Source organism: Montipora capricornis, chromosome 2 (assembly GCF_036669925.1).
Source record: "Montipora capricornis isolate CH-2021 chromosome 2, ASM3666992v2, whole genome shotgun sequence".
Lineage (NCBI taxonomy): Eukaryota > Metazoa > Cnidaria > Anthozoa > Scleractinia > Acroporidae > Montipora > Montipora capricornis.
In genome coordinates, this window is record NC_090884.1 from 67,942,579 (window position 1) to 67,952,578 (window position 10,000).

The 10,000-nt window shown below is 38.4% G+C and overlaps 1 pseudogene; it reads left to right on the top strand.

The window, feature by feature from the left end:
* Positions 1 to 6,353: 6,353 nt before the first annotated feature.
* LOC138038211 (uncharacterized) overlaps positions 6,354 to 10,000 on the top strand; it is a 25,050-nt pseudogene continuing 21,403 nt past the window's right edge.

Consider the following 10,000-nt stretch of genomic DNA (forward strand, 5'->3'; position numbering starts at 1 on the left):
TGTGCTATAAACATTGCCAAGGAAAGATACGATTGAAACCATTCCAAAGCAGGTCCAGAGAGGCCAAAGGAATTAAGTAATCATGTTTGGAGGGTATTGTGGTCCACCGTATCAAAAGCAGCTGAGAGATTGAGGAGTATCAGGGTGACCGAGTTATGCTGATCAATGGCCAAGGCAATTAAAGACGCAAAACAAGAGCTGTCTCTGTGCTATGGTCACTCTTGTAGGCTGATTGAAAGGTTTCACTGAGACCATTGTTGTTTAAATATTCAGTCAGCTGTTTAGCGAGACATTTCTCAATAATTTTGGACATAAACTGAACATTAGATATAGGTCTAAATTTCTTAAATTCACCCAGATCCAAAGATGGCTTCTTAAGCAGCAGTTTTATTATAATTTGCTTGAATAATTCAGGCATCCGGCCAGATTCCAATGAAGTATCAACAATTTTGAGAATAATTGGTAAAATAGCAGGAAGAAGACATTTAAGTATGTGACCAGGAACAGGATCTAGTTTGCACGACTTGAAAGGTGTTGAGCTAATAATATTCAAATGTTCTGACGATGAGACAGCCAAGAACATGTTTAGTTGGCAATCAGTAGTGCAGTCCTCAGCACCAGAATCCTTGTGTGCAACTTGGTCAATGTCATGGCTAATTTCCCTGATTTTGTCTCCAAAGAAAAAGATAAAATCATTCGTCAGAGAAGCTGGTGTATCATGCTTAGGTTACTTTGCTTCAGAACACCGCAGGGAACATCAGCGGTCGGGCGACCATATCATCTACCCAACTTAATATACTGCTTTTTAAAGCCAAGTCGGGACAGAGATCTTTTTATTACAGAACTGTAACTTTGTGGAATGCCTTAAAACCCAATTTTAAATTAAGTGAATCTCTTATCATTTTTAAATGTAAAATGAAAGCCTTCCTTTTACATCAATTTTTAAGGTCATAAATTTTATATGTAAATAGTTTCTTAATAATTGTTTATCAATAATTTTTGAGCATTTTTTAAGTATCTTTATTATTATTATTGTCTCTGAAAAGTCCCCATGGGGAGTTGACAATAAAATTTGTATTGTATTGTATAAATAATTATTATGAAATGTCACATTACTTACTTGAACAAAGACAAAACTCTTGTGTCACTTATCATAGAATTTGGTTGAACGGTTTCCATGTCCTCCTTGTATATCTCTAGCCCAGAAAGTAGCTCACTCTCTGAAGGTGCGGCAGGGGTACTGTGCTGAGAGGATAACAAATCGATAACTTCATGACATTCTAGTTTAGAAGGAAAGATGTTGGTGGATTGGCATGTTTTTTCATCTGCTTCAGAGCTGGTCCTTTGAAACGCACTGGGGACGTCTTGAGAGTTGATGGCCTCTACATCTTGTGATTCGTGTGCCCCTAGTGATGAATCTATACGAAAATCCCCAAGACGCAAATAAACAACTGGATAAATTCACTGACAAAATAATGAGACAAATATTTATAATACGTACAGGAGGTTAATACCTGGCAATACTGGCCAAGATAGAACAGTCATCAGGAAGGGGAGGACTTGACCTATCCAAAACCTCTCAAGTTTGTCACACACACATTTAACATGAAGGTTGCATCATAGGGTACCTCGACAGAGACGATTCCTTGCTTCGTCCACACAACAAACTGTCAAAGTTTCAGCCCACTAACAAACAATTGAACCTGAATTTGAAAATAGTATTTTGAAGTTGATTTCAGAGCAAAGCCATCGCCATTTCTCATGCCACCAATTTCTGGGTTTAGAGATGGTTCTTTTGGGTGGAGATCTCTGTGTTTCCAGGGACCTTTATATTCTACGACAGTGTTTGGGCAACCTTTAGAAAACTGGCATTTCTGAATATTATCCACACTTGCTCCAAGGAATGGCTTTGACTTTGAAATCAAAAAGCCCTTAGCAATCAATTCCAGTTTGTGGTAGGTATTGCTTGCAACCCACTTATATGCATTGCGACCACTCTCTTTATGAAATAGCCCCCACTCTCTGGCATTTTGTGGTTCCATTGTTTTCTGCTTATGACGATGTAGGGATATCTGTGCTGATGTTATGGCTTATACCAACTTTGTGACATTTTCAGCACTATTTTTCTCAAGTGCTTCTTGGCGGGTGAGGACTCTCTTGCAGTTTGAGGCTGTTTTGAACCCTGTCTTGTGTAAATACCAGTTATCACATTGCCATTACTTTGTGGTGGTGCTCTCAATGTAGTTAATTTCTGTATCACTGAAAGAGAACAACCTCAAAACTTCTTCCAGCAAAATGTTTGGATCATTTCGTAAAAGCTCTTCTAGCTTAAGCTTCATGATACCACTCCCAAAGGAAAGGAAAGGAAAGGAACTTTATTTAAGTGTCTAGTCGATCTAGCGCTGGAGCGCGAATTGGGGACACTATAAACTGAAATGAACAATGAAAGTAAATCAAGTCAAATGTTGGTTTTTGAGGAGAGGGGAAACCGGAGTGCCCGGAGGAAACCTCTCGGTGCAGAGTAGAGAACCAACAAACTCAACCCACATATGACGCCGAGTCCGGGAATCGAACCCGGGCCACATTGGTGGGAGGCGAGTGCTCTCACCACTGCGCTATCCCTGCACCCTGCACCCAAGCTTGTCTTCACTTGATTTAGTGGTTTTGCCAACTTTATCTGTGTCTGCTTCTTTGGTGCAGTAAAGTTTTTTTTAAATAAAGGCAAGATAACTGGACTACTAGTTGGTAATTGGCACATTTTTCGGGTAAAATGTCTGAGATACTCCTCATCTGGAGGATTAGTGTGTTCTGGACCATGGACATGTATTTGGATATTTGGGAGTATTTGTGTTCACGTTTTCTTTTTTTGAAAGAGGGTTTTTTTGCTTTCTCAATCAACAGGTCCTTCAGTTCGCAAGCTGCAGTACTTGCTCTTTGTCTGTTAACCCAGGTGCATGGACCACTAATTACGCTGTCTTTTCCACGAGTGTTCACCAAATCTTCTAGCAAGTACATGGCAGCTGCAATGTGTTTACATCCACCATCTCGACCTCCCTTGCACTCGCATCTTGAAGGAAGTACAATACCTCTGTTAGCACCTCTACCCTCAAGAATGAACCAGATATAATAGTGATCTTTTCTTTCATCCATTTAGATTTTCATGAAGGGCTTCACTTTAGCTACATATACATGGACACCCACTTCGTTCAACTGAACAGTTTGCAAAGATTCCACATAACCCTCATTAAATGAATGATAATCATCGAAGGACTTGTAAGCGGCTAGTCCGTGTTTGTCATATTCAGTGGATTGGTAAATTAAATGGTTGAGTTGAAGTTGTTCGTGGTCTTCATTGAGAATGGATTAGGAATTAACATATCGTGAATTAATAAATTATCTGCCTCGTTGGTTTTGTCTTTTTGAAGTTTGGATCTACTGGTAGCATCATTCCTTCCACTGCAGCGGCGATTTCAATCAGGGAAGACTTCAAATAACCCCTCACCGAAACTCCACACTCTTGCAAATATTTCTTAAGTTCTGCGACATTCATTGTGTGGAAATCTCTCTTACTAACTTGCTTAGACATGGTGAACCTGTAACTGTTGCGAAGTATTGCAAACATGACTTGTTAAAGTTAGCGAAAACTACAATGAGCGACAAAAGTAGTTGAGACACTCGTAGAAGAAGACACTTTTTGATATACTTAAGCATTTGCTCTATTTTATTTGCATCTAGTGTTAATTCTCTGATACCCCCGGCCCCCCAATTCAATGTTGTGTAGGCGCTGTGGTTTGTGCAGTCGAAGAAATAGAAAAATCAACATTGTTTTGGTGGAATGGATCCAGGACGCAGAAAATCGAATTTTACTGCCAAGTGCCTCAACACTTTTGTCGCTCATTGTCTGAAACAGTAAACTTGTTTCTTTTACAATAACCGCTGTAGTACTTAATTGAAATTCCTGCTATCGCTTTATTCCGGGATTTGGATTCTTCTCATGGAAAAATTATGGCAAGCTTACTATTTAAGGAAATTATCACCTTTTTTGGAAGTGAAATCTTGCGTGACATTCGTGCATGACATCGCCAATTTAGGGTGTCAGTCATCTCCACCTTACTTCTCTCCGAAAAAGGAATGAAATAAAGTAATTGTTGAAATACAAACTACCGGGGGTACTCCCAAAGCAGGCTATCTTGGAGTAATTCAAACGACCACTGTACAGGAAAATCAACGAGTAACCACGGTCAACCACGGTCAACCCCAGGTAACTTTTGAACTGACTAAATCAATCTTAATAGTATTCTCTTTACCATCATTTGGTTACTTGTGGTTACTGGTGAAAAAACTACATTTATCTGCATTAAATAATCGTTATTACAAGCTGAACTGAAAAAGGAAGCAAAAGCTTTGTATAATAGGAATTAAAATGAGACACTATGTTATAAAGGTAATTTTTGGGCTAAGAAGGCACGTTTTTATTGGTTTAGCAACAGTTGACTGTGTGTAATGACATCATTTTTACATCACACTTGTGTGTTAGAAGCATTCCGTTAACAGCATTCTGTTCAGTGGAGAAAATTACATAAGATCACTTGTTTCATCACACTTTTGAACTTCATGTCATGACTTCTCAATGTTTTATCAGTGGTAAAGCGTTAAAGATAAAATAAATAAATTAACTTTTCGATTTGAATGGTTTACCAATGGGAAACCGTTGGAAATTCGCCCAGTAAAAGTGTAACCATTGGTTGATATAAAATTTGATGTGCTCAGTAGAATGCCATTATGAAAATGATATGTACATATTGCTGTGACGTCATTATGAGGTCATTTGTAATAGTAAAGTATTGTATTGAGGTCAGACATCAGAGATTTTTGCCAAAGAACGATACAATTTCTGTTTCTTCGTCAAAATATGACAACTGAATAGAGAAACACTTGTAGCCATGATGGCATAGTGTGAGAATTGCGTTGAATGAAAGTGAGGTAGACACTTGAGTGAAAAAGTGGCAATAAACACCACCTTGAGGGCTAATTATGGATCCATTTATTAACGGGATACACCAGGTTTCGTCTTTGTATCGGAATTCCGGTGAGAAAAAAAACACTTGTCAGTATTTCTTTAGTCAGAATCACTCTTAACCACGCATTTAGTCGCTTTTGTAAAAATAAACTTGCTGGAGCTGGGATATATAAAGGAAATCACCACAATTTGCTTAAATAGCCTCCAGACAATGAGTGACAAAAGTAGTTGAGACTCATAGCAAAAGACGCTTTTTGATACTTAAGCATTTGTTCTATGTTATTTGCATCTAGTGTTAATTCTCTGATACTCCTGGCCCCCCAAATCAATGTTGTGTAGGCGTTGTGGTCTGTGCAGTCGAAGAAATAGAAAAATCAACATTGTTTTGGGGGAAAGAGGGGGAGGGGGGGGGGGGTGTGGTGAAAATGTATTCAAGACGCAGAAAATCGAATTTTACTGCCAAGTGTCTCAACACTTTTGTCACTCATTGTAGCTATTTGGCCTTTTCAATCGAATACATTAGAAGGCTCAAATCACAATCATTCTGTTTTAATACTGACCTCATAGTGCATATAGATATATATGACATTTTTAATACATGAAGGTTTTCCTAGTGACATAAAGCGAGTAACACCTTTGCTTCCTTTGGCCAAGTATCAGAAATCTAATGTGGGCAAACCCTATTAAACTCACCCCCGTATGCTTAAATCCTGTCGAAATAGGAGTGTAAAACTATTAAGTCCTGCGCCAAATCCTAGTAGTGTCTCCATTGCATCATTCGAAAGTCCCACGCATAAAAGAGACCGAAATTTTATGACTTTTATGTACATTTCACCACTCCGTCTCACTATATGTCCTTATGTCCGATCTGCTGGAATATCCGAACTTTCAACCTTTGTTTACATCAAAAGTCACATGATACTACACGTGAATGCTGATGCTCAAAAGGTGAATTAGCCAACCCTGTAAAGCTCCAATCAAACACAGAGATGATCGGTATGGCTTAGCCCTGTTTGGTAGAATTCCCCCAAACAAATAGAACAACAGTTTATTGCAAAAATGTTTAAATATAACAACGGTATTTTTATGGCATTAAGGCCCGGTTCAAACGTCGAACTTTACATGTGCCGAACAAGTTGGACATTTGAATCATTTAGGATCCACACTCTTGTATTAGGGTAGACTCTGCCGTTCTATTCGACTGAGCATGTCGATTAGAACAGCAAAAGATCGACTTCGATTCATATGTCGATCTTCACATGTGCCGAACTTAATGCATATATTAAGTTAGTAATTTTTTTCCCACAATCCCACTAGTTTTTTTGTTTTTGCCATGCGCAGGAGATTATATTCGAAAAAAATGGCGGGGAAAGAACAATCTTATTCTTCGTGCTTCAAGAATACAAAATATACTTGTTTGAGGTGCAAGGAATACTTCTGTATGCCCTGTTCTGTCTTCGAGAACGATGAAACTGTCAGGGGCTGGAAAATGGGCAGTTCAGCAGCATATTGTGAGCCATGTTTCAGAGAAGTTATGGAAGAGAGGGAAGTGGCCGTTGCTGGTAATGATTGTAATGAATCCCGTGAAGATCGAGTTCCTGAGAAGCAAGAAGAATGACCTTCTATGAAAGAAGATAAAAGGCAAAGGTCAGTGTAAAAACAGTATATCCACATGTATATATAATTTCGAATGGGAAAGAAGATACTGATCAATGCTATATCATTCATGTTTCTATTGCCATGTTCAAAAGGTTGTTATTATTCCTGTAATCTTTAAAACCTGTTTCCCAACAATAACAAACAAGTGCAGTAGTCAACTACTCGTACAAACGTTTTTAAACGAATGTTAGGGACTTCTCAGAAATTAGCAGGGGGGGAGAGGGGGTGGAAACAGAGGGGGGGTCACAACTTTTTGAGCCTCAGAAAAGGGAGGGGTCATGAAAAATGGGCCGCTAAAAGGGGGAGGGTCATGCAAATATATACCAGTGATCATGTAGAAGTTCACCCACAGAAGAAAAAGGAAGTTCTTTATTTGGCAAAAATAAAAAGAGAAAATAAAAGAACAACGGTTTAGGGAACGTAATGGATATAAACTGTGAAGTACCATAGCAAGAATTTAACAAACATCTAGTTTTCATTTATAACGATGCTAAATAGTCTTATTGAAATTATGAATAACGTTGTTATCAATGTTAGTAGAGTTCTGGCTATCCTATTCATCACTGTTTCAGCATCACCATCAATGCTGCTGTGAGCATCTTGATCATCATCATTTATCTCATCAGCATCACTTTCATCATCATCATGATTTTCATTTAAGTTGAAGCGTAGATATTGCTTGATAATGTCCTGTGATTATTTGGTGAACAATCCCTTTTCACAGGCATATTGGATATATGGCCTTTGTGTTTTGAGGAGCCCACTTATTCCTTCATAATGAAGAGATAATGGGCCAATAGGCTCTGTAACATCATGCAACTCTTGTTGAGGTGCAATAGTTTCAACAACTCTTTTGCAGTTAGCTTCCATTCTTGTTGCCCTAGCTTTCTTTGCTGTCCTTTTATTTTGCTTTTGTTTCCTTTTTTTACTTGTTGGCTTGAAATGCTGCACCTTAAAGAGCCTGGAACATTTTTCTTTCAACTCTGTAAGGCTGTTGTTAACATCACGTACTCTTGTTTGGAGAATGGTGATTTTGCCAATCTGTTGTTCAAATAACTTATGGGTAGCTTCCTCTCCATGTTTTAATTTCCCTGAAAAACTGATCAATTTGTTGTCCATAATTTTAACTTCATCAAGAAGAGATCTCAGCTTTGAAGTTATTTGTGTGCCTTTCTCAATGTTGTTGGTAATTCTGATATTATCATTAGGAACTAAGCTATAACCTCCGTCAAAAACAGCTCCTACTGTGGCAGGATTTTCTTTATTCATCATGGAGTCTATTTGTTTCTCAATACCATCAATTTGTTGCTTCAATTGGTAAAGCTGTCGTCCTGTCCCATGAAATTGTTTTACAAAGTCTTTATGATTTTGACAGTGCTTGTACTTTGCCTTGTAAAATTCAGGAAGAAAAGAAGTCATGAACAAAGTTCTTGTTGTATTTGCATTAGGGATGAATCCCGTCGATGCAGATTTCCATGCAGGAGGTGGTCGATATGGTTTAAGAGGTTCCATATGATTGGTAAGCTGAACAGGGTGGATCTCGGGCTGAATCGAGTTAGTAAGTGTACTGCTATTGGAATACTTCAATCCACATTCATGCTTTTTTCGAGTAAATCGCCGTATCTCAATATCAGTAAGACCTAAAAATAATTCAGTTGTAGAGCAATGAGAAGTAAAGCTCTCCCAATTTGAATATCAGTGTCGAAACGAAATACAAAACGAGCTTAAAATTACCAAACTTGTGTAGATCTTCAACTTGTACATCTGCTAAATGGTCAAATTTGTCCACCCCGAACCTTTTAAATGATGCCTCAAACTTCGCCAAGTCCGCAAACTTCAAAAAAGTAGATATCAGCTGATCATTTGAATTCACACATTCACTACCTTCACAAAGTTGACTCGCCATGATGGCTGAAAGAGACTGAAATTTCTGAGCAAAGGAGTAAAATCAGGTTAGAGCCTACTTTCACAGAAAATCGTAGGAAATCATAGCAGTCGTGCAAAGCTAGTGAGAACGAGGAAAAGCTCGAAGGACTTGCTGTGTTTTTTAGAAAAAACACTGTCAAAACTCGAATTTTGGAAGGTCTGTTGTACATTCTTAAACAGCTTTTGGCATCATATGATGGATCTAAAGCAGTTGGATATCTCCCGTATAATGACGCCTATGGTATATTTTGTGGTTTCATGGAAAGAGAAGTAGAGGATAAGGAATTTCAAAATCACCTTTTGCATGAGGAATATGGACTGTGTGTTTATGTGATAAACGTGCTTGACAATCGGTACATTATTCTGCAAAATGATACTGTAGCTATAGACAAGTTTCTCTTGGAACTTGACCAACTTCTGTCAAAAGATACGGCGGATAACTTTTCAAGATTTGATTGGAATGTGGAGTCATTAAAGAGAGTATTACAGTCTATGGATACAGAATACGACAAATCTGTTTTGAAAGCCATGATTTTTGCTACAGCTTCAAGGAAGAAGGTTGAAGAACTAGGCATTAAGCCAGATAATGCTGTTAAGTTCCTCAATAAAGTTGTGACTGCATCAACTGAATGTGAAAGAGCTAATGAAGCAGCAGAGGACATCCTAAAACTACGAGATGGAGAGAAATTGATGAAAAGATAACAGCTATTGACAAAATCCTAAGCAGAAGAGAAAGCTTGATATCTGAAAGAAAAAAAGCAGATCTCATTGCAGAAAAGTCAAGCCTTGAAGACAGAAAAGAAGGCATACAGAAAGTCCCTCAGAGTCTTAGAAGACTGCAACAAAGGAAGCGAAGATTAGCTAAAACACTTATTAATGAGAACAGAGTGAAAAAACGAAAACTCGGCCCAGGGGCAAAGACGTCATTGGATACTGAAGATGAAGAATTCATAGCACGTTCTATAGAAGAAACAAGCACAGCACATGGTAGACGTCATGATACTGTACTTTACAGCCATCATCGCGTTAAGAAATGCCACTGTTTGTCACTAGCTAATTACTTAACAGAAGTAGACCGAAAAATATAAATTCCAGGGCAGCAAAGGCAGATTGTGGGAAGTCTCTTTTTTGTTCCAAAAAGCCCCCTAAGACTGAAACTGAACTAGGTCTAGCAACCCATCATCAAAGGGCACATATTCGCAATTGTAAGCTTGACATGTTCAAAGAAGAGAATAGTGCTAGAAGCCTAATGATCAGTTTTGATGACAAAGCATACATCAGGCCTGGAAGTGATGTGGGAGCCAGGAATGTCAAAAAGGGAGTAATATATGATGTTTCAGACCCTTCAAAACAAAAAGCGCTTCCCCAACATGATTTTACAGAGGCAAAAGTACA